The sequence below is a fragment of the Hemicordylus capensis genome, chromosome 2, assembly GCF_027244095.1.
Source record: "Hemicordylus capensis ecotype Gifberg chromosome 2, rHemCap1.1.pri, whole genome shotgun sequence".
Lineage (NCBI taxonomy): Eukaryota > Metazoa > Chordata > Lepidosauria > Squamata > Cordylidae > Hemicordylus > Hemicordylus capensis.
This window is the reverse complement of record NC_069658.1, coordinates 18488052-18513909: the sequence shown is the minus strand read 5'-3', so window position 1 is coordinate 18513909 and position 25858 is coordinate 18488052. Positions and strand designations below refer to the sequence as shown.

Genomic DNA, 25858 nt, shown 5'->3' with positions numbered 1-25858 from the left:
GAAATTTAAGTATGTAGTACACTGCTCTGAGCTCCTTGGAGGAAGAGCGGGAAATAAATGTAATATAATAATAATAATAATAATCTGAAACTAGTAGGTTAGAACAGCTTCATTGTGCAGTCTAGACAGGAAAGTGTAACTTCCAGAGACATTTCAGGGTAAGACGTCAGGAACCTTTTTTTTTTTTTTAAAAAAAGAACAATTTGGGTATCTTGGATGACATGATGTGCAGCCTTTCGTTGCCGTGATGGTCTGCCCCAGGGCTGCTGCGGACTTCAAAGCAAGCCCTGATGTAGTTAAGAAGAAATGGATGCGGAAGCAGCACCTCCACAAGTTTCCCAGTTCACAACGAAGAAACCTGCAAGTGCGGCTTCCACACCCGCTGCTTCTGCATTGGGGTTTGCTTTGAAGTCTGCAGCAGGCCTGGGGCAGACAGTCGTGGCAATGGTAGGCCGTGTCAACACGGCCGTGTCACATCATGTCAACAGTTGAATCCAAAAATGTCTGTTCCCAAACTGAATTTTGAGGTTTCGACCTAATTTAAGACAACATTTGCATGTTACAATTTTCTATGTGTGTGATCTCCATGGGAGATTGGTGCTTCAAACACCTTAAATTAGTGGTTATTTGATTAAATACAAGTGTAAATTAAACAGTTCAAAGTGACAGCAATCATACTTGACACTCTCGAAATTTCATTTATAGAGCACTGAATATATACTGCTGAAATAATTTCCCTAAGTTTAGCTTCTCCCTCAAAGGAAGAGGCTCAGTGATTGCCAGCATCATAACCTTAACTCTTCAAACCGTTGTTAAGGCAGATTGCTTTATTTACCACCATCACAAGGGCCCTCAGTCAGTTATTAACACCTATGGCTTCTCACGCCCAGTTAAGTTTTAATCAATTGATTTACTCCACAATCAACCTGTAACTAATTATAAGCTTGTAAAAGGCCCCAGTCAAGTCCTACTCCCTGGATTGCTGCCTCCTTGCCACTTTGAAGTCTCTCTGCTCCTTATGGAATTATAATCCAATTCAAGATATGTTCTGCAAAACTTTATTACTTTTAGACCTGACAGCTCATTCATCTTGCTGTTCCCTCTGCTTAAGAAAAAATGGATTGAATTTAGCACAGAGATTATGTAATAACCCACCACCAACCAGGCGAGGAAAGAATATTCTTAATTCCAAACAAACTCAACAGAAAACAGACTGATGCAATGGAGTTGTAATGGCATGGGAGAAAGCTACAAAAAGCAATCTTTTCAGGAGATAAATATGCTCTATTTATGGGGAGTTCGGGTTACCCAGCAAAATGTTTTTGTTCTATTCTAATCAACCAAACCATAAGACCGTGGCACTGAAAATCTCTTTGGTTTTCATCCACAGATTCAAGCAGGAGATATGAGCCTATCAAATTGCATCCTGGAGGGAAAGAATCTATGTGGCCACTAAGAGTCGACACTGATTTGACGGCACTTAATCAATCAATCAATCGCATTAAGTTCTGAAGGACTAAGAGATGCTTTGCACAGGTTTTCCTGCACAGACAAATACAACTTCCACAAGTGTATTGTCTGCAGAACAGCCACTCACATATCTGTGTGCACATGCATGTTGTTCATGAGTCGTGCTACATGCAGATTATGGCCCCATTCAGAATTCAGACGTAGCGTGAAATCTCAGGAAGACGAAGCTATGGTTAATCTGTGAAGCCGAGAATCATGCCGCAGACAACTGATCAACTGTGGTTTTTGGCAGCCTCCTGCTTCTGGGCAGAGGAACCCCTGCTTGTGTTGCCCAACTGCGGGCAAGGTGTCAGCACATCAGTAGAGCGGCAACTATTGGCTACAATGTTAGAGGGGGAGTGCTCAGTGCGATTCTGCCTTTTCAGCATTGGTTGCCCGCTTCAGCAGGGCAAAGGCATTTTAACCATTTCCTCACACCACTTGCACCCAGAGACGGTCTTAGGACTGGGCCACGGGGATTTGGCCCTGTCCTCGGCACCGGTGGGGGGGGGGCTCCAAACACTCCCTCCCCCCCTCATTCTTTAGAGACATGGGGCCGAATGGCAGGCCCAGCACCACTCTCTGGTCGCCACTGCCTTCACCAGTGGGGTGGTGGGGAAGAAGGACTGCTGGCAGCTCCCAGCAGCCACCCCTCAGCCGCACGGTGGCTAGAAAAAATATATTTTTAAAATGAACGTTCAGCACGGCCAGGCAGGTACAGGAGGCCCCCGAAGGTAAGTTTGGGGGGGGGCTCACGCTGCAGGAGGGAGCCTTCCACCAGGGGCAATCCAGGTGCCAAAATGACCTAGATGCGCCCCTGCTTGCACCACTACCCTGCAGAAATTCACAATACAAAAAGGGAAACACATAAAGTCAAGAAGCCTTAAATCAAAAACCATGAATGCAGTGGGAAAGAGTAGTACACATACTCAATGAACAGTATAATCAGTCCATATATTCAAACTTCACTATCACCTAGTTTAGGGCTAGTGAGAACAGCCATATATAGTTTTCAATTTCATAAAGTCACATCAAGTGACAAATAATCATAAGATATCAAAGTATGAATAAAAAGATAAGGCAGGAGAAATACATACAATGTGGAAGAGTAGTAGTCAATATAACCCATAACATTAAGCCAAATACAGGCTAGAAAAAATAAATGTACACAGAGGAGAAACCAAGCTCCTATGAAGACCCAGAGGGTAAAATTTCTGATGTTTCCTTGATAGTTTCCTTGGTATCCTTGATAGTAATCCTCATGGGTCACTGAAGTAATGAAGGGGTTATAGTACACTCATTCCAGATCCAGAACCTTGAACAGCTGACTGAGAAAGATGTATTCCAGATTCAAAATCTTGAAGAGCTGACAGATGAATATGTTCAAATTTCCAGAATGCATGGGAATAGTCCTTGAAAACTGCCTAGGTATCAGTTTTTTTCGCCATAGCTTCCTCACGAAGGACTAAACATAATTCTTCAAGACTTTCCTCAAGGTTGAAACCTTATTTTTACATCCTTCTCAGTCAGCTGTTCAAGTTTCTGGATCTAGAATGAGCGTACTATAACTGTTTATTGAGTATGTGTACTAGCCTTTTCCACTGCATTCACTTGTTCTATCAACACGGTTTTTGATTTAAGGCTTCTGCACCACCACCCTGGCAAGGACTCCCAAGCTACAGGGTCCTCAAGCACAATGACTATTACAAGGCGGTCTCGTTCCTGAACTGCTGCTGGAATTATGACTGGACATGTTCAGAACCTTTTTGTTTCCATCCCCAGTCTGGAGACTTACATTAGGAGTGAGTGTAAATAGTGGCTCAGAGTATTTTTAAGAATGTGTATGGGACTGTAGCTTAATGGAAGAGTAGCTGCATGCAGAAGATCCCATTTTTGATCCCTGGCATCTCCAAGTATGGATACGAATAAGAAGAATGCTTATATACTGCTTTTCAACCAAAGTTCCCAAAGCAGTTTACATATCAATCAATCAATCAATCAATCAATTAATTAAATGGCTCCCTGTCTGCAAAGGGCTCACTATCTTAAAAAAAAGAAATATAAGATAGACACCAGCAGCCACCACTGGAGGGATGCTGTGCTGGGGAAGGATAGGGCCAGTTGCTCTCCGCCTGCTAAATAAAAGAGAAACATCACTTTTTAAAGTTACCTCTTTGCTCAGTTGGCAGGGTAAGGCTGGGAGAGACTCCTGCCTGGAACCTTGGAGAGCCACTGCCAGTCAGTGTAGAGACAATACTGAGCTAGATGGACCAAGGGTCTGACTCAGCATGAGGCTGATGTATAAGGCCCAAGAACATTTATAGAGATGCTTGCTTGCTTGCTTATTTATTTATTTAGCTAGCTAGCTAGCCATTGTGTTGTTCAGGCACCTTGAATTAACTGTGGATTGTCTCCTTAAGCATAGCCCAGCCTCTGGACTTTCCTATCCCTCTTTTCTCTTGGATAACTCCACTGCAGGCCCGCTTTTAGCACCCTACCATTGAGCTGCATATAACTTTGTTATGTTTTAAACTCTTTTGTGGAAGATGAAACCTGAATCCAGTAGTCAAGGTGCAACAGAGCTATTCTCCCTTTTTTTTTAAAGAAAGAGAAAGAAAAAGAAGAGAGAGAACTTCCCTCAGTCTCAATACTACACAAGCAGATTTAAGATTGCTTGTATTGAAATCAGTTAACATTTTCAGCTCAGAAGGTGAACCCCAGGTAGCTGTAGAACAGGAATTTAAAGTACAAATTGAAAATCAAATACTCTGTAAACAAAGCATTACCCAACTTCCAACAACTGAACTGCCTGTCCCTTCTCAATGTCTTTAAACAAAAGTACACTTGCAATCTCGTCACCTTAAAGTAAACCAATGTATTCAACGATGCCAATACTCAGGAAAACAATATTAATTCATAATGTAATCAGCCAATAGAAAAACATCCGGACACAAGATATTTAACTCTCACATCCTGTTCATTTCCTTGTTCAGCTGAACAGACTGTTTTCATACAAGGTGTGGCAATGAGAACTAGGCTCTACATTAGAAGCAAGCATAAAAACGTCAGAACTGTGTATATTCTAGTATTCTCTAAAAAACCCCACTAAAATACATGTCCATAGCAACATGTTCTCTAATCACATACCTATAGCCATTTAAACACCTAGGGATGTGCAGGAAACAGATATTGCATTCTGTTTCGAGCTCAAAACGAAACACAAGACAGTCAAAACAACGGTTGAACCAGCTGTTTTGATGAAACAACTCGAAACGTTTAGAGTGTTTTGGCCGTAGGAACAATGAGGGGACTCAAAACATCCCATTGTTCCTGTGGGTAGCTCCTAGGAACACCCAAGTGGATTGTGTGGTAGGGCATGATAGGTGATACCTACCACCCAACCCACAGAAGAAATGGGCAAGTGGGCAATTTTTAACCTTTTCCCGAGAGAGAGCTGCCACTATCCAATTCTCACTACAACACTATCTCACAGACAAACTAAACCACAACTCAAGGCAGGTACCCAGGTTCTGCCTTTGTCAGTCTGAGATCCAGCAAAACCAGCAATAGCACAGCAGATTATACTCATTGCTGAGAAAAGAAAACCACAAAATCAAACCTACTTTCCTCCTCTCCTCGCAATGTATTCTTTTCAAGAGAAGCATAAGGGCTCTCCCTACTTCCCTGTCCCTTTGAATACAATTTGGAATTCCTTCCTTTTGTGTTTCCTCTCCCTCCTGGAAACCAGTGGGTGCACAGTTGCCCATAACAACACTTGACTTGTATGATAACAAGCCAACCAAGAAGCAAGGAGATTGCAAACTGTACCAATCGGAAGCAAGTGCCAGAAAGCCAATCAGCAAGGGAATAACAGGCCTCCAAAGTGGTGCTTGAAACATTTCGATCGAAATGGGGTTCCTCTGCTCCGAGCTCAAAACAGGCCCCCTTTTATGAGGGTGTTTTGTTTCAAGCTCAAAACAGCCCATTTTGAGTCAATATGTTTCACGGCTGAAACATTCTGCATCTCCCTCTAAACAACACAAATACATCAGACTAGGGCATTCTGGTGCAATGTGCTTTCAAACAGCAGCTACAACACATATCTATGGAGAGCCAGAATGGTGTAGTGGTTAGAGTGTTGGACTAAGAGTGGTCCCTCTAATTTTTTTCATTGCTGTGTGGAGTAAGTTTTGTTCTGTGCAGCACTATCAAGGCAGTGTGTGCACACATGCATTCAGAGTGGGGCTTTCCTGATTTAACCTGAGCGGGATCTAAAATTAACTGAGCGGACTTAAAAAAATTTTTTTGAGCACATGCATGTGTGTACACCTTATGAGGAAACAGTGACTAGGACCATGGAGACCCAAGTTCAAATCCCCATTCCGCCTCAAACCTCACTAACTCTGGGCCGGTCACTTATCTCTCAGCCTAACCTACCTCACAGGGTTGCTGTGAGGATAAACGGAACCACACACACCACTCTGAGCTCCCTGGAGAAAGAGCGGGATATAACAATCATTTTTTAAAATATCTGTTCCCCTTCATGCATAAATGCATGTTCCAGATAATCAACTTTTTATCCTGCACTCTCATACAGTTGCCATGTCCAGATTCCAAGTGGGCATCTAGAAACCCTTGAATAGCAGGGCAGGGAGAACTTCACCAACTGCAGCTTCTCCCCACCACAATGCTCTAAGCATATGAGAAGGTGAACATAGTGGGATTTTTAAAAAATTCTAAACAGTTCTTAAAATTACAAGATCCCTCCCTTTTTACACCTTTTCAATATAATGCGTCTGCATTTTGTCTAAATCCTCAATTAAAACATTGGTTCTAAAGGCTTTTTCCAGGGAGCAATCCTCTAAAATTTCTTTCCCCCCCCACCAACCCCCCCCCCCCCCCATCTACTATGCCTAGTTCAATATTAATAAGCCATAAGCCCTTGTGTTTTACTATTTTCAAAACCTGCTTGGTAGCTAAATGAATCATTGCTGACACTGACTCCTGTAAAGCAGGCAAATCTGTAATAAGTATGTGGTGCATTCTGTCACCCATGAGCGATGGAATCAGGTAACCGTGGCTACCGACAATAAAATCATTGTTTAGCTATGCTGCACCCACCCATTGTAGGAAATATTTGGCATCTGCCAATGGCAACAGTGCTGTGCTACTGAAACCTGCTTCATACATACCACTGCCAGGTTTCCATTCACACAACAGCAAGCAGGAGGAAGGCATGCAGAGGCTTCTGTTGAATGGCTCAGGGTTGCTATTAAGAATTACTTTTCTTTTCTTCAAGAAGAAAATCAAAGTGATAGAAGGAACTCCCAAGGGGTGTTTATATCGGGATTAAGACAGACTGTGCAGAAATTCAAAACTGCAATAAAATCAATCACGCTTGTTCTCAGGCCCTGAATAATTTAAAAGCATGTCTGCAAGTATTTCATCACTTGCAGGCCTCTTTCTTTTTGGCGGCAGGTGAATAATGAAATGCACATGCATTAATTTCAAGGGTGCCGCCTTTCTCCTCCTTGCTTTTAACAGCGGAGTGGCAGGCAGAAGTTCCACAGCACAGCTCAGGAACACAGGCAGCTGCCTTATACCAAGTCAGACACGTGGTCCATCGAGCTCAGCGTTGTCCACATTGACTTGGCAGCAGCTCTCCAAAGTTTCAGGCGGGGATATTTCCTATGCCAGAGATTGATCTGGAGACTTTCTGCATGTAAAGTAGATGCTCTATCACGGAACTATGGGCCCCATCCCTTCCACAGTCTACCTTCATAGTGGGAATGTGTCACTTCTGGAACGTCTTCCTATCATGTGTCAGTTCTTAGAGTGGCCAGATGCAAAAGCGGCAAGCTCCCTCTGAAAAGGAAGGTTCCCTCTTCCTTTCATTCTCACTCTGACATGATATGCTGCACCTGCTAAACTCCCTCTTACACACAACTCTTTTCTAGTAGTTTGTGCACCTGGAAGAGGTCTATCAATCTAACAAAACAACAGTTAAAGGTACAGGAGCCCTCATTTCCTCTTTGGCATGTGTTCACCTCAAAGACAGTCTACCAAGAACAAAGGGGGCAAACCTACATCTGAAGCTGCCTTATACAGAAGACTGGCTGTCTAGCCTAGGGCGGTCTGCTCTAACTGGCAGCAACTCCCAGGCAAAGGTCTGTCAGCCTTGTTGCTAAGGTCCTGTTAGCTAGAGACTGAACCTAGGACCTTCTGGGTCTACCACTGCCACTGCAGAAGGGCTCTTTCCAGGTGTGGAGCCTGACCACTGGCAGCCTGTGTGCAGCCGCGGCGGCAGCCCCGCTGACCCTGCCCCCTGCGTCTGACAGCAGGGAAGAGCTGCTCCTGGCTATGCTGTGAATGCAGTGCCAGCCTTAGTTTAGCTCCCAAAGGAGCTGTGCAGCCCCCGCTTGGGAGCTAAACCAGCACCCCTGCGTCTGATGTCAGACGCGGGGGGCATGTCGGGGCCACAAGGTGTGACCCCTGATTGAGTGCGGCCCGGGTTCTTTGAACCCGCTGGTCCAATGATGGCTCCACCCCTGACTCTTCCCATCACTAATTGCTACATGGCAGTGATTACTTACAGTTCTCTGGGTCATAACTAGGATTGCTGCCTTCTCCCCTGGTAGGATTCCTGTTCCTTTAGTGGCTGGGCTGGGAGAAATCCCACAGGACGTTTTCTGGACTACGAGATTTGCAACGGTTAATGCATTGCAAACTGTGCCAGAATAGTGCAACGGTTTCAAAACGAGAGTAAAGGGTTATTTAATGCTTCATTATAAGCTGCTGGCCATTCATATTTTCCATCCGCTGCAATGTATTTTCCAGGCAGGAGTGTCCATATTCTCACTGAAACACATTTATCTGCTCCTCCATGCACAAGACTCGGAAAATAGCTACCTATAACGTCCTAAGGCTAGGAGTTTGTGAGGAACCGTTTTGCATGGTTCAGTCTGAATTTGGACCAAACTCGGAGTGGTCTGCAGTCTGCAAACCAAGTTGGTCAAACCAACCTGCTGTAAAAAATGTTTGTGTGTGTGCACATGGGGAGACACCTTTATCACTGAAAGAGAAGGCGCTTACCGGCAGGCCTGCACAGTGCTCCCCCCACCCTCTCAGCGGCAATGTATGGTCATTTGCTTGCCGCTACCAGCACGAAGTGGGGGGGAGCATCACAAAAGCTTGCTGGTAAGCTCATTTTATTTCAGTTTTAAAAGGTGCATCTTTCTCACCATCCCCTCACTGCCTTTTATTACCTTTGGAAGCAAAGAGGAATCTTCACTGAATTGCCCTTTACAGGTGCTTGAACTGGTGAATCGGTCCATGGATGAACCGGGTTCAGGACAGTTAGATTGCAGACCGGACCTCTTTCACAGGGGCCAGTCCAGTCAATCAAACTAGTCAAACTGGCCCTGTTCACTGTGAAATGGTTCGCTTGTGGACCAGTTCAGCACACCCCTAGCTAAGGCTCAACTCTGCAGTAACCCATGAGAAGCAGCTACCTACCAACAAAGTGTTTGGGGGTTTTTTGGTGTGGTTGTTTGGATGGGAGCCCACTATGCCTCTCCCTTGCCATTCCTCCCCTGCAATTCCTTTTTTCTCTTTACAATGAGTCCAGTAAGGAGCAAGTGCTTCATTTCAAATGAGCAAGATGCTCCCCAAATGGAAATACAGCCATGAGGAGTGATGGCTCTGTGAGCCATTGAATGCTGCTGGCCCCAACCAATGTCCCCTCTAACTGTTTTCATCTGCGTACAGAATTAATTTTGTTCTGGACAATAGTATCAAGGCTGCCTGCACACGTGCATTCAGAGTGGGAGCCTTCCTGATTCAACCTGAGCAGAATCTAAAATTAACTGAACGGACACTAAATAAACTTGTGTGTGTGCAACCATGCACACAGAGGGAATACTGGCCTCAACTAGCCTTACCAAATGGATTTGTCCATTCCCTGGCCTCTGTTCTTGCTTCTTCATATTACACATTGGCACTCCAGCTAATTCCCACCTGAATACCCCTTTAAAACAAAATTGCTGCCAGGAAAAGGGCTCTAGAATAGCCTCCTAACTTAGACTAGAGTTCCATGTACAGTGAATATTTAGTACAGAGGAACATTCAGTCATATAAGCATATCTGCCAATTTACCTGAATGGGAAAATAGCGACATGTCGGCAGGTATGATATACGCTCTCTCCACCCAGCAATTGGGAACAGAACAGGCCAGACATAGGCTTACTCCCTCAGTGAGAACTAGATTGTGTTTGCTGAGCTGCTTGCTTCTGTGTATACCCACATCTGTTCTTTATCCTTGGTTTCCACTCCTCTTGACTTTGGCAGTCTTTGTTCCTTTTGTTTAATGTGAGGGAAAGCTTGGGAAAAGGTTAAAGGTTCTCCCAACAAAGACTGCTACCTTCCAGAGCCTCTTATTTGTCAAGCATTATTTCCCCCACAAAGCAGTTCAAGAGAAGGAAGACTCAAGATTTCAGAGAGGCAGATCACTGCTGGATAAGATCAGTAGTGAGAAATAGAGTTGCCCGCTAAACAGCCACCCAGCTTGGCTGATCTCGTGCCTTTAACTGCCATTTGGTGCACAGAAATCAGTAGGTGAAACTCTTCACAGCATGGAGAGGAACAATAGCCCTGACCAGACATTATGTTCTACGTGTATATAGGTGTCTACACATGTGTACATGGTTTTGTGTGAATGACAGCACATGTGCTCATTTAAAAGTGAACCTGGGCACAGACCCCTCAAATGCAGAGTGCAGAGAAACTATACACATGTATAGCTTTATTCACATCCAGACATTATGTTGAACACTGGTACAATGAGCGTACATGGGTCCGGTTATCCACATGTTACATTGAACACAGGTATAGAAGTAAACTTCCTATCTGCATACTGCATTTGAGGGACCTGTTCCCAAGTTCTCAGACATCTATATGCTCTTACAACGTAAGCCCTATTCACACATTATGCAACACTCATACAAGTGTACAGTGTACACAGGCACAGATCTGTACCCAGGAACAGTTGTTCCCCTGCTAATGCTGAACACAGGTACAGAATTACACTTCCTATATGTACCGTGCATTTGAAGGATCTGTATACAGGTTCACTTTTAAAATGAACACAGGTACAGTCATTCACACTAACATGTACAAGCATACAGACATCTGTGCACTCGTACAGCATAATTTGAAAAAGGCGGACGTGCGTTGAACATAATGTGTTGACAACTGCACATGCATACCCTGTACACATGTTATGAGCACTTGAAAATAGGGCTAGTATCATTGGCTAGTGTCTGCACATCAAGCTGCTTTAAAGGCACAGGGATTGGTAATCCTAGAGACAAATTTGCACTTCTGTGGATAAGGAATGATCCCAATTTAGCCTACAAAGGTGTGAAATGGCAGCAGCCCTTGATGAAAGCAATTTCTGTAAAGCTGTCGACTATAGCTACAACCTGTTCTGCCACCTGTTCCTCAGAGAGACTGCACAGAAACAGAACCCGGGAAAGGACTTTCCTGTCAGAGATACCAAACTCCAGTCTAACTTTACAGTTCACTTTCCCTGCTTCTCTTTCCATTTCTCATTTTCACAGCTTTGTGCCTACTGTCCAGTGATACAGGGATGGAGACTCCAAAAGAGCTCGATTTTGCATTACCAAGAATTAATTGAGTCTTTGGGTGACATGGTATTTTAAGAAAATTAAATTAATCTTGTTTTCTGAGAAGCAGGAAGTGACAGCCTGACTTCCTGAAATGCTACAAACAACAATATTGTTTAGTCACACAATTTTTATTCATGGCTTTGCTCAAAGTATGTGACTTTCAAGTCTTTCTGCAACAGTGTACACAGAATTGCCCTGGTTTAGACGCTTTCTGAATTCTATTAAAAACATGGCTGTTGTGGTTTCTAACAGTAGCCTCTTTTTTCCTGACAGAGGCTTGGTGCCTTTAAATGTTGGCTGACAGGTTCTGCTCTCCCCAGCACGGCAAGGAAGGATGCACCTGTTGGATTTCCATGTGTCCAGTACTGCTAAGACACCTGTGGGATTTCCATGCACCTGTGGGATTTCCATCTGTCAAAAGCACAAAGCCTGTGTCAGACAGAGTATTTTGCTTTAGCTATACATAGACTTTGTGTGGGTGGATGTAAACAACAGGAGGTGGGTGGGGGGAGAAATAAAAAAAATACACTATGGACAGCATTAGGCCAATGCCTTTCAAGTGGATAGTCTTCTTCAGGACACTAATAAAAAGGGCTGCCATATGGAAGAGAGGACAGGTCTCTTATACCTTTAAGAGATGCACAGAGGATTTCAGCAGGTGCAGCTTGTCATGCAGGGGGAAGAAAAGCTGTGCCTGCTGAAATTCCCTCCCATTATTTGTTTATCTGACTAACTAACTAACTAACTAACTATTCCTCCCACTACCGAAGTCTCTAGGCTGTTTCGTCTTCTGTGCATCACTTACAGGTACAGGAGACCTGTCCTCTTCTCCATATGGTGGCCCTACTGATAAAGCCAAGCAGCCCTTGTTATCATCTCAAAGTAGTTAAGAGTCTCAAAGTAAAAGCAAAAACAACTTTCTGCTCTCAAGTAGGGTATGAACTTGGAATGTGTTAATAATACAAACATGTCTTTTGCACTTCTGGGGTTTTCCTCTCCTGTCGATTTGTCTCTGGCGCCCTCCTCCTCTCCCTTGCTGGGTGTGTCACCCACTGTCCCCCCCCCCTCCCCGGCTGCACGATGACTAGTAGGGAGATAGTGGCGCTCAGTGGTAGAGCACATCTTTTGCATCCAGAAAGTCCCTGACTGGGCTGGATGAGGCCCCTGTTTGTAACCCTGGAAAGCCCCTGCCAGTCAGTATAGCCAGTGCTGACTAGTGGGGCCATGGTCTGACTCATCATTATAAGGCAGCTTCTTATGTTTACATGACTGCAAAAAGAAATGAAGGATTATATGAATTCACTTTTACTCTGTATAAAAGGACGTGGAAATGTGTATTTATTTATATGGCACTTTCACAGCCTGATTCGAAGTGCATTTACTTAGAAAGAAGTTGCCCACTAAATTTTGTTGGTTCAGCAGCTTACATTTGCAGGGGCCCATTGAGTGCCTGTCCCCAGGGGCGTAACTATAATAGGGCAAGGGGAGACAGTTGTCTGGGGGCCCACTGCCTTGCCCCCCCGAGGCAAGTCACATGACTAATTCCCCCAGCCGCGCACCCGCCCGGGCTTCCTTCAGTTGTATTCATCCTCTGAAATTCATGCGAGTGTTAAGACCTGGAGATATTGGAACAGCATGTGTTTCCCTAGTACCATTAAATGACTTGCATTGTCCACAATTTACAAAACCTTAAAAAAAATAATTTAGGATAATGTTCTATTGTGGCACATAGGTGTGTGTGTGTGTGTGTGTGTGTGTATGCTTTTTGTTACCACTATTCAGCCTCATTTAAGATTTCTTTACTTCATGAGCTGAGATTCAGTGAGAGGGGGCATTTTAAAATGTCCTCTCTGGGCCCACTCCAACCCTGTTACGCTCCTGCCCCAGGGCAAACCAATACCTCAACCCTGCAGCTAAAAGTCAATGATAAAGGCTAGTTAGGGCAAGAGGGGTGACCCAAGAGATTGTGGTATCTGGGGTGAGACACCAAGGGCTGCCTTGCCCTGTGCCCCTGGTGGGGGCCAGCCTCCTTTCAAAGCTGACCCTTGAAATCTTTGAAAGTGTCCTGGGGAAAGGAGGGGAGGTTGCCAGCCACGGCCACTTCTCTCCTTGTGCTTCTTGCAAGTTTTATCTCTTCTCCCTATGCTCCTTTGCAAGGGTCAGATCGGCCCTGAAGAAGTGCTCCAATGGCAGGAGATGGCTTGCCACCCTGCTGGTGCCCCAATAGTCTGCTGCTTGAGGTGACCGCCTCACCTTGCCTCAGGAAAGGGCTGCCCCTGCAGTGCAAAGCGTTTAGCATAAAAAATAGCTGCTAGACACAAATAGCGACCAACCCTGTCCCACCAAGCTGCTATCATAACCACCAAACCTCCTTCTCACCCCCCTCCTGATAGTCAGCTGAGCACTGAAGCCATATTCTCCAAAATTATTTCATAAACAGAAAGGACTAGAAGTTTGGGGGGGTTATTATTTTTTAAAAAGCAGAGATTGTGATTTTTATGACGAATTTATGCATTTAAGCTTCTAAAAAGATTCTGTGGAACTGTTTGGAAACTGCCATTACCTACTGTCGCAAGCTTAAAATTTACATATGAGTACCAATTCAGAGAGGCATTGTAGAAAACCAAAATGTTTCTGTTTTCCTTAACATTCTTCTGCCATGCTGAAACTCTTGTCTTGCAGCCTTAACTTTCCAGAGCAACATTCTTGTTCCTTCCCCGTTGCAGCTTGTTGCTCAGCTGGTTCTTGGCCGCAGCCCCAGGAAACGAGCTTAGATTTCCCCTCTCAGTTAATGTATACCGATTTTAATACTATTGTAAATCCCCTAATTTTAATGCTGTTATCCCCAGTTTATATGGATATCATGGAAGCTGTGATGCTTCAAATCCTTATTTCTTTCAGTCCTTCGCTAATAAACATTATGGCAAGCTCAGCCTACCTTGCTAATGACAGAACTTGGATAACAGGCAGAGTGGAAATGCAGGTTCTTTGAGTGCAGGAGCTGCTGTTTCATGACTCTGCAGGACCTTACCTCAGGCGCAACTCGCTCCACCTAAAAATGCTGAAGCTTCTTGATGGGTGTTCCTTCTGGTTTTCTAATGAACGCCTTTAAGCCTATGGACTCTTGAGACTTAGGACCAACTGACACATAGAACTATTTTCCTTACCAAAGAAAACATCCTGTATTGACTTTTTCTGTCAACCCAAGACTGCAGGTTTTGGGCAGTATAGAAATGGAGTGAATGAATGAATGAATGAATGAATGAATATTGTCTGTGTTGAGCCAATGTGAATGGCTTAAGATTGCTAGTCAAACCAGGTCTGGAATGTTACACCAAACTGGATTTTAGACCAACCTGCGACCTGGATACATGGTTGAATTGCAGGCTGAATGTAGAAGTAGGAGATTGGTCTTGTGGTAGCAAGCATGAATTGTCCACTTTGCTAAGCAGGGTCTACCCTGGCTTCATTTGAATGGGAGACTACATGTGTGAGCACTGTGTGCATCCCTTAGGGGATGGGGCAGCTCTGGGAAAAGCATCTGCATGTTGGCACGCAGAAGGTCCCAAGTTCCCTCGCTGGCATCTCCACATAGGGCAGAGAGAGACTCCTTCCTGTAACCTTGGAGAAGCCGCTGTCAGTCTGTGTACAAAATACTGAGCTAGATGGGCCAGTGGTTTGACTCAGTAAGGCTCTTCACATGATCCGTGTCTGTGCTGAGCTGGAAAAGGGTTTGCGAGGAGAGCAAGTTTGACCCACTCTCTCTGCAGATGATCGGGCAGCCCTCCCCAGGCAGCCAGATCAGCCGCCCAGAAGATTACCAGTTCCATCACGGAGCCAGTTGGGGCAGTGGGGTTCAGGGGCTCCCCAGCCCCTGGGAGTCCCATAAGGCACTGTGCAAGTGCGCAGTGCCTTTTGGGAAGTATCCTGGTTGGGAGGCTACTCATGAGTCGTGGCAACACACGATCCAGGAACCTGCTTTTTAGGTGCTCCTGCACCCAAAAAGCGGGTTAAGCAACAGGCTACCCAAGGGAGTTTGCTGCCGCGCTGCCACCAGGAGCCGCATGGCTCCTGGCAGTTCTCACGCGCAGTGGAAGCCAGGTTGGCCTTCCTTAGCCCAGTTTCCACTGTGCGAGAGAACAGCCTCAGTATATAGCAGCTGCCTATGTTCCTAAGGCCATACGGGTTTAGAAGTGGAAAGTGAAAAATAGTTGTGTGAATCAGTCAGGCACGTAGCTAGAAGAGAGCGGGCTTGTATTCATCTCTCTCCCCTTAAGCCCCACACACACACACCAGCCATGCCCCCACCCCCGAGTGTGACATCACATACAGGGGGTGGGGTAAGCTTCATTGTTGGCTGGATGTTTTCCTCATTCCCCACCTCAAGAATGAAGAAAACACTCACCCAACAACGAAGCCAGCTGAGAATGGGGCTGGCCAGAGCTTGGGGGAGCAGGGGAGGATGAGGGGAGAGTCAGGCGGCTCCCAGAAGCTGGGCAGCACCTCAGGTTCTTTGAACCCATCTGCTCCACTCTTGGAATCAGTCCCTACTCTCTGAAAGCAAGGTCTTAGAATCATAGAATTTTAGAGTTGCATTGGACCTTTGAGGGCTTGTAGTCTAGCCACCTACTTAGTGCAGGAAGCTGCTACAACATTGCTGGCAGATGGGTGTCCAGCCTCTATGGGCCACCTCCAGCCTCAGAGGCAGGATGCCTCTGAGTACCAGTTGCAGGGGAGTAACAGCAGGAGAGAGGGCATGCCCTCAGCTCCTGCAAGTAGGCTTCCAGTGGCATCTGATGGGTCACCGTGCGAAACAGGATGCTGGACTAGATGGGCCTTGGGCCTGATCCAGCAGGGCTGTTCTTAAGTTCTCTGCTTGAAGACCTCCAGAAAGAGAGCACACCACTGCACAAGGCAAAAACTGTCCCACTGCCAAACAGCTCTTATAGTTAGGAAATGATTCCTAATGTTTGGCCTGAATCTATTTCCTTGTAATTTCAACTCTAGGGTCTGGTCCCATCCTCTAGAGCAGGGTTTCTAAACCTTGGGCCCCAACATGTTGTTGGACTACAACTCCCAAAATCCCCAGCCACAAAGGCCATGTCTGAGGATTCTGGGAGTTCTAGTCCAACAACGTCTGAGGGCCCAAGGTTAAGAAACCCTGCTCTAGAGAACACATCTGCTCCTTCAGCCCTTCAGAGACAGCCGTTCAGAGACTTGAAGATGACTATCATATCCCCCTTTTCTCTTTTCCAGGCCAAACATTCCCCACTCTTTCAACCCCTCCTCACTACTAAACCCATTCCAGCTATCAATCTCCCACAATTTGATACAGTATTCCACTGTCTGACCAGTGCAGAACAGGAGTGGAGTTATTACTGCTTGTGATCGCGACACTATGCATTTGTTAATGCGGCCTAAGATTGTATTCATTTTTTTAGCAGCTGCATCACACGGCTGGCTTACACAACACTTCTTGTCCACTAAGAGACGCAAGTCTCATTCACTCATAAAAACACAATTACATCATGTTGATGATTTTGTCACCATTTCAAAGTGTGACATGTACCCTGGAAAATATATATGGATCTCTTATTGTAATCAGTAGTTACCTGCATGCTTGATTGATATTTTTAGCACTCGGTTCTCATTTCCTAATTCTTCAAGCAGTCGCAAAGAAGTAGATAATTATGAACATAGAGTCTTTTTTTCTGATAAACCCTCAGACTAGGGATACAGTTGACCAAATAGTTTAACCAGACTTTTATGCTGATAAGGAAATACAGTAGGGCATAGTTCAAAAGTAGGAATTGTATTTAGATCCCTTCCTATCTGGGTACAGAGATGCCTCAACGTATCTACAGCCTCCATATGGAGGACTGCAATGCAGAAATATTGTTCAGCAGAAATATTTTTTGGCATTACATTTCAAAATTTAATGTTTGAATTGTCCCTCCTGAAACTCCACAACAGAATCCAACTTCTCTAGCAAGGAAAGAACTGGGCGGGGGGGGGGAGGGGGAGATGGAATCTCTAGATGTGGACAATTTCTCCATCCTTCTGCAGGGTGTCCCAAACTTTGATGAAACCTTTTGATGACTTATATAAAACTTGTATAATAATGCCCCACAGCTCTAGGGGAGGCATTCCCACTACCACTCTGGAGCAACTTTGCTAATATAGGAGGGACTGGTATTTTTTAAGTGGAGAGGGAAAGAGAAAATAAGCCAGCATGGAGTAGGGGTTAAGAGTGTTGGACTAGGATCAGGAAGACCCCAGTTCAAACCCACATCCAGCCACATAACTCACAGAATGACTCTTGGCCAGTCACTTTTATCTTGGCCTAACCTACCTTACAGGGTTGTTGTGAAGACAAGCGTAATCATATACACCATTCAGGGCTCCTTGAAGGAAGAACAGGATATAAATGCAGTAAATAATAAATAGTGACATCTGGGGAACTTTTTGCTGTTCTCCTGAGTGAGAGACTCCTAAATATTTTCCTTCTGTATATGATAATATTTTGTACATATTTAAACATTTTTCTTCTACGTTTCTGTTAGTGACCCTCAAGGCAGCTTACAACATTTAAAAACAATTGGTTAAAAATCTTAATAATTTAAAAACAGCCACAAGCGTGTCATTAGTAATGGCACTAAGTGAGAAATTTTCACTTAAAATAAATAAATTTTCAGGAGCAGTAAACAAAATCTACTCAAGGGTGGGGCGAGCACATTTTAGCTGCTTGCTGAAAGGTGAGCAGCAACAGCTGCATGGGCCTCTTTGGAGAGGACCTGACGTAATTTAGGCACCTCAGTTGGAAAAGCCCTGCCTCCTGTCTGCACCAGACAAACTTCAGATGGTGGTGGGATAATCAACATGACTCACTTTGGTTGTTTGACAGAACACCTGAGCAGAAGACTCATATGGATGAAGGCAGTCCTTAAAATATCCTGGATCCAGATTGTATAGGGCAGCCATCATCACTATTTTTCAAGTGGGGGCCACTTTGGCAAAAACCTTCAACACGAGAGCTGTTTCCCACTGTGCTGACCTCTGCCCAGTACTGCGTTTTTCTCAGAACTGAGAAGGCCCTTTAAGAGAGACGGAGCCTGCTTGTGAGAGCTCTGGGAGGAAAGCACTTGGAAGGGCTACACTTTCCAGTACTCTGTGCATGCTTTCCAAGATGGTGCAGGGGCTCAAAAAGGTTCTATTTCCCTTAAAGGAGCACCCCCACCACCTAAACAAAACATGGGCATGAATGACCATGGCAAGGTTCCATTTCCCTAAGTAGAGATGCAACTAGCACACTCATCAAAACTTCTGGAAAGCATTCCTGGCTAACACTGCTGCCTGGCCAATCGAAAAAAGCACTGCTTTTCTCTCATTAAAAAAGACTTTGGTGCTATTGTTACATCACCAACCATTACACCTACCCCTATTGTCATCTCAGACCTATCTGCATGCCAAACAAACTCACACTAACGAAAGAAGACACTCTCAAGACAGCTTTTTAAAACAGCACAACCTTTTAAAACAATCAGTTTAAAATATTGCGTGATATTCTGCACAGTCTACTGCATAACTTCAAAATCAGCCCCTATAGTGTAGCAACACTTTCCTGCAATAATCCAACATGAGCATGATTCATTCATTCATTTGATTTCTATACCGCCCTTCCAAAAATGGCTCAGGGCGGTATACACAGAGGAATAATAAATAGATAAGATTGATCCCTGTCCCCAAAGGGCTCACAATCTAAAAAAGAAACATCAAACAGACACCAGCAACAGTCACTGGAGGTACTGTGCTGGGGGTGGATAGGGCCATGATGTGACTGCCATGCTTCTTTATTATTTAAAGTCTGTTGAATTTTCAAAATCAAAAATTTACAATCCCTTGTGCTTTCCCAAGCCCCACAATCCCCATCCACGTTCAGTTTCAACACATCCTCCTCCCTTCCCTTCATCCCAAATCACTAAAACAAACAGAACCAACTTACAAGACAGGATTGACTAGAAGGGATAATTCACACAAAGATGGATATGTGTATATGGAGAGGATGACTACTCAAAAGGGCAGAGTGGTGATAGAGTACATCAGTCAGAACACTAAAGCTCAAGCACTGAAACTCAAATATCACTTTTCACCAGTAGCAGACAGTACAGGTAGTACAGGTAGCAGCAAATAAGCTGCAGGTGCCATTTGTTCCTACTCTCCTCTCCCTGCCCTGGCCACCTCGCTGTTTTATCCACTGCTGCATGAACTCCAGGCCTGTGGGCTGGTTATCTGCTCAGTTTGGGAACCGGGAAAATAATAGCCTGTGCAGCGAGCACTGTGGTATCAGGAGGCAAAACAAGGCACAGTGAGGTGGTCAGGATGAGGAGAGGAGAGAGATAATAAGCTTTACCTGTGGCTGGTTTACTGCCACCCCATCCCACCAGTACTGGCAGCTCATGCGCCTCACAAATGTCTCACCTGATGTAGCTAAATGAATTGTTTTACAAAGATGGAAAGCATCAATAATTCTGTCCACAGAGGCGTTCTTACCCACAGACCTTGGGGGCCTGGCCCATGGCCTCCGAGGTCCAGGGGGGCCTCCAACAGCCCTGGGGGCCTCCTGCCACCATCCCACCCTGTGCCCGCACCACCGCTATCCCACAGCGCCAAAAACCTATTTCTAGCCACCATGTGTGCTGCCAGGGGGCGAGCCGAGCAAGCCTCCCCCATCCCCGTGGTGGTGGCAGCGGCAGCCTGACGCTTTGGTCCAGTGGCCCTTGAAATCTGCGATGCGCAGTTGGGATAGAGGGTCACAAGCCCATGATGCTGGGGCTTGTGACACTCTATTCCAACTGGGATATGTTATGCCCAACTGGGGTAATTGGTCTGGAGTCCAATGTACTCTCAATATAACTTTTTGTTAGGTAACTTGTAAAGATCTAAGGATATAGCTTTGATTTCTTTCAAAACATTATTCCACAAGGAGCTACATATTTCTTTATTTGCATCCGTTGCTCATTTACTGCACAGCTCCTCCAGGGCAGAACCTAATTCAGGATGGAAGACTAAATCAAAAGCTTGGGAGCAAAGAACCGAGAATGAACGTGGACATACAGAAGGGAGCAAAAACCAGCACAGCCACTGTCTGAAAACCTGGAGGTTAACTTCATGCTAATGCTTGTAACAGCACTCCACCATCTTCACACACACACACACACAACACACCTGCTTCAGGAAGGGGAAATTAGAGCAGAGAAGTTGTGGGGCACTAAACCCTTTCCTCACTGGTTCAGCTGCTGCAAACCCCCACCCCTGGCAAAGTGGTTTTCTTGCCCTTATAGGCTTCAGAGCACATGTTTTGGAAGGACAGAGCCAAATTGGGAGGGCTGGCACATGTCCATCTATGACAGCCCATCTTTATGGTCACTTTCCCCACACACATGCCTATGACTGGGTGCTAATATCATGCAATGCGGCTACAAGTGTATTGTGTATCTTGGTGTGCCTGCCTTCAGAATTCCCCTATCTTGTAAAGGAGGGTGCACGCCTAAGCTTTAAATAGTTTCTGACTACACTCTGCAGCAGATTTTACAGGCAGCACAGTGCTGATTCTTCATAGGCAGGTATAATCACTGCCCATTATGAGAACAGTTCCTTATCGCTCTTCAAACTTTTTCAATGTCAAGGACTGAGCTGGGTGTGCAAGCACAGCTGTATGCAAAACTTCTCATACAACTACTTAAAACATCTGAGGTATCTTAAAAAAAAAAAACCCACACACAGAGAGGAAACATGATCCAGCAAGAGAGATGTAAGTACATGCTTAAATCTCCTATTAAAATTCATGAGACCCAAAAGTATGTATATGTTTAGATTGTGCCCCAGGGGTTTGTGACAAGCCTGTCCGAACAGCTTTTCACATTCTAGGGAAGTGGTGACTTTTTATAGCAAGCATGATCAAGTTCTGAGTCAGAAATTAAATATCTTTATGGCCAGACTTTCTCAGCTGGGATTTTGTCAAAGTGCAACGTAACTTCTAGGTGCAGCATCCTGTCTTCAGTTTCGATTTTTACATTCTTATGCCTCCAGAGAAGGACAAAAGAAAATATTTTTTGCATTGGATCAAAAATGCATCCGGCCGACCATCCTGTTTCAAAATGGCTAACCTCTGCACATATATAATATACAACTCTGTTCTCCTATCTCAAGTTGTTCTTCTTCTGAAAGTCTTATAAACTGAATTCAGAAACCTCCATATATGTAGTTCAGAGGGAAGTATTTGATCCAGTTCACACTTCTGCCATACAAAATACATATATAGCCACAGGCTATGTTTCAACTCTCTTTACAATTCACTTTAGAAACATTTTAAGGATTTTGGTATGCCGTTTCCTGAAAGTCAGCCATTTACTGTAGACGGTTGTTTCTGAAGAAGAAAATAACACAAGGGCTGGGGGCTAAATCTAGCCCAATCCCTTCAGAACTCCAGTTTTTGAGAGGAGGGGAAAGTGGTTTCAATCCTTCCATAATAGGCTTGCTGATCATAACCCATTTGCTGCACCCCATAAAACATATAGGAGCTAGTGAGAATTAGATTCTGCATAGCCCTGCCTAGGATGCTATTCCTTGATCATTATTACCGTGTCATGATAAGGCTCGACCAAGAACTGGAATGCAAGAAATAGCACATTCACACTAGATATGGGCCAATTCCCATAGGAGTGTGTGACCTGCCATTCACTTATGCAGGTAAAATGTAAAACGCCTTGAGCCTTTTGGAAGGGCGGTATAAAAGTTTTAATAATTAATAATAAATAATAAATAAATAAAAGTAAAGGAGTGTATTCAGTGTCATGATAGGGTTGGGCTGGGGAGCCAATCTTGTTTCCTGCCATTGGAGACCACACCCATTAAGAATCAAGCCTATTAGCTCCACCCCAGATGATGACGGAATGGACTTCACCTCTCTCTCTCTCTCTCTCTCTCTCTCTCTCTCTCTCTCTCTCATATAGGAACATAGGAAGCTGCCATATACTAAGTCAGACCATTGGTCTATCTAGCTCAGTATTGTCTTCACAGACAGGCAGCAGCTTCTCCAAGGTTGCAGGCAGGAATCTCTCTCAGCCCTATCTTGGAGATGATGCCAGAGAGGGAACTTGGAACCTTCTGCTCTTTCCAGAGCAGCTCCATCCCCTGCGGGGAATATCTCACAGTGCTCACACTTCTGGTCTCCCTTTCATATGCAACCAGGGCAGACCCTGCTTAGCTCAGCTCTCCTCTCCTGAGATCAGCTCTCCTCGCTCTCTCTCTCTCTCTCCAGAGCCAAACTCTGAATAGAACAGTTCTTGCATGGCATTTGTTCCACTTTCAACCCTGCTAAGTTGACAAGCAGTGCGAGATGGAGGCTTTGGAGTCAAATTCAAAAATGGAAACATTTTTATGGGGCAGGTCAACTGTGGGGAGCAGTTGGTTATTGAGCAAGGGCTCAGTGAGGATCTCTGGTCCAGGGGCCCATTAAAACCCATCTAAATGATTAGACAACTTCACTAAGCATTCACAAGCTGACATCCACACCGATGCTGCACACATGCAGCCAAAACAGACAAATATAGTGGCTGGATGCCAACTTCTGAGGCATGTATGTTCGCGCATGTGCGGAGGGTAATTTTTGTTGATCACCCCTTCCCCTGGAAGTGCACTTACGTCCCCGAGGACACGCTTATGTTCCTGAGGTCACACAGCCCTTGGGGACATAATTGTGGGTTGCACAGAGCACTTCCAGGGAGGAAGGGAGGTCAACAAAAACACACACTTGCAAAATAATCCATGTTTCAGAAGCAGGCATGCAGGCATACTGAATGCTGATTAAGTACTCAACCTTGGACCTCCACCCAAGAGGGCTCTCTGTCTTTCTTTTTTAAACCACTTTTTAAAGCTCCACAGGAACTGTACTCAAAGGTTCATCCAGCAACTTATATGCAACAACAAAAACAAAAGTCCAACTTTTAAAAATTAAACAAAAATGTTCTCTGAAGGGCAGAGGAGAGAGGAAGTGACATTGACATCACAGGGTCAGCCAATCAACACTTTGCATGGTCAGCTTCTGCAGAAACGGATTCTTTCCGTGAAGTTAATCCTGAGGGAAAGGCAATTCAAGCATACAAAATGCATTGAATGTGTTTTCCTAGCAGGCCATTCCCTCTGTCTCAGTGTCAGAGACACGTAGACACAGGGAAGGGGTGTGGCCATGGGGAAGCACCACTGGTCAGTGGCAGAAGCAAATTGACACAGGGGATGTGGTCACCATTGGGCCTGGAGGCACTGTGAGACTGACCAGTGGAGCCTCCAGGCCCAATGATGGCCATGTCCCCTGTGTCAATGTGCTTCTGCCGTCGATGCAGGGAGTGTGGTCAGTGAGGGGGCCACTGTGAAGGCAGGAGACTGCAGGGGCCACTGCAAGGCTTCCTACGCCTCTGGTCTGTCTGCAGGCTTAACTGCAATTAAGACTAGTTGTCCTGTAAGCTGGTATAAATACAATTTCAAGAAGCTGCTAATGTGTTTTTGGCAATGCCAGCATTAGGTGTGAAGAGGAGGCTGAGCAGTTTTCCTTTTACAAGAAACTTCGTGAATAAAACAGAAACCAGACTTTTTAACAAGAGTTTGTTTTGTTTCCATATCGTCACTTTCCATACTTCTATACACCACATCTACCTATACCTCGAGAAAACTTCGGCCTCCTGAATCATTCCCATGACTGTCTGCAGTTGAAGGCAGGATGTATATCTTGCCATACAAAAACCTGCTCCCCCGCCTCACCATTTCCTTTGTAAATGCACTCTAATGATCCCAGGCGAAGGGGGCGGAGAAGATGCTGTACTCAGTTCCAGCATTCAGAACAGCTTCCTGTCTCCTCTCAGATGTGAACATTTAGTTTGAAGATCCTTAATGTCCCCAGCATAAGGTAGGGGTTCTCAAGCTTACCTCCCAGATGTTCATGGACTACAGCTCCCATCATTCCCAGCCACAATGACTGGATGATGAGAGTTATCACCCAACAACTGGGGACCCAAGTTTGCGAAGCATACGGTAATTTGGTGGGGCCCTGCAAAAAAATTTCATCAATTAGGCAGACCAGGACAGCGGCACTGGAGAGAAGCAGGGTCTTTTCTGCGGTTGCCCCAAATCTCTTTACATTTTCCCCCTCAACTCTCTCTTCAAAAGGCTTATTCCAGAGGTTTGAGGCAAGAGCAGAAAACGCCCTGCATCGTTCCAATACTATTCTGTCTCCTCAGTTGGTGAAGTCTTGAGTTTGACCCAACGTGATTAGCTTATTGGTTGTGCATGAGGGTCAGCTCCTGCAGGAGAACACATCAAGATGCCAATTTCTGATGAGATTCAGCATGGCCCTCTCGAGAGCATTAACAAATTAATCGAATTACCTGTTCAGCATAGCAGAATCAATACCACCATTTCATTACCATGGGTAGCCACTGACCGCACACTTTTCCACTCTTGCGAATAGGTGGCTGAATTAAAAGGGGTTATCCCCAGCATAACAGGTGAGAGAGACAAGGCTGAAGAATGCAGGGAGAACAAACAATGCCTGCTTGTCTTTCCCATGCAAAACCATGTGCTTACAAATGCATTACTCTTCACCAGCTACAAAAACGGGCAAACACAGAACCTCTTCACCTGCATCAATTACTTCCTACAAAAACCATTTCCAGGCCAACCTCAGCTTCCTACGACAGGTGCAAGCAGTGACACAGAGGTTATTCATCACGCATGGCAGCGGAGACAGACACAGTTTTCCCACACAGAAGCGTAGATCTCTGCAAGTGAATTGGATCACAGTTTCACCATTTCTTTACATGGTGAAAAGTCAGCGGTGTGAGTTGCCCTAAGGCGAAAGAGTGGAACCGATACAGGGTATGACTGGTATGGTATCATTTGTAAGCCACAGAATTATGTTGGGCCATTCAATGCTTATGTGTACCATATGCTACCCACAGAATCTACGGATGCTTCCATCCACACTGAAGCGAACAGCTGAATTTTAATGAACTTCGGTAGGAGAAGGACGGGACTCAATATAATGTTCCACAGTTATCTAGTAATATATAACATAACTCCTATTGTCTGAATTGTGATAATCAAAAATCCCCATTTATCCAAATACAGGATGTGTGTTCCTTTTCTGAATAGCATATTTATCTTGTCTATCGTATTTCTATACTGCCTGTATTTATTTGTTTGGTTTTTAAATTTATTTTACATTTATATCCTGCTCTTCCCCTGTGGAGCTCAGAGCAGTGCACATGGATATGCTTATCCTCACAACAACCCTTTGAAGTAGGTTAGGCTGAGAGAAAAGTGACCAGTCCAGAGTCACCCACTGAGTTTCATGGCTGAGTGGTGATTTGAACTTGGGTCTCCCCGTTCCTAGTCCAGTGCTGTAACCAATGCACCACACTGGCTCTTTACATATATTATATCCTACTCCTTTACCCTGGCACCTAACACACTGATCCTAATCATATTATTTGGAATTGCATTGTATTAATTTCAATGACACTCACTTCAAAGCCATGTGGGTATAGAACAACAAAACTAAGCATATCTGCTTAGAGTAGGTTTCACCGAAACCAAAAGAGTTTATTTGC

The 25858-nt window shown here is 44.9% G+C and overlaps 1 protein-coding gene across 8 annotated transcripts in view; it reads right to left on the bottom strand.

Moving 5' to 3' along the window:
* Positions 1–25858, bottom strand: part of RAB27B (RAB27B, member RAS oncogene family) — a 179420-nt gene that overhangs the window by 24746 nt on the left and 128816 nt on the right. Inside the window, exon 4 of one of the 8 annotated variants that reach the window (XM_053296795.1) lies at positions 17548–17599. The exons of the other annotated variants lie outside the window; for them this stretch is intronic. The gene's annotated coding sequence lies outside the window, so the exon portion shown is untranslated. The remainder of the gene's footprint in view (positions 1–17547; positions 17600–25858) is intronic. 8 annotated transcript variants of the gene reach the window in all.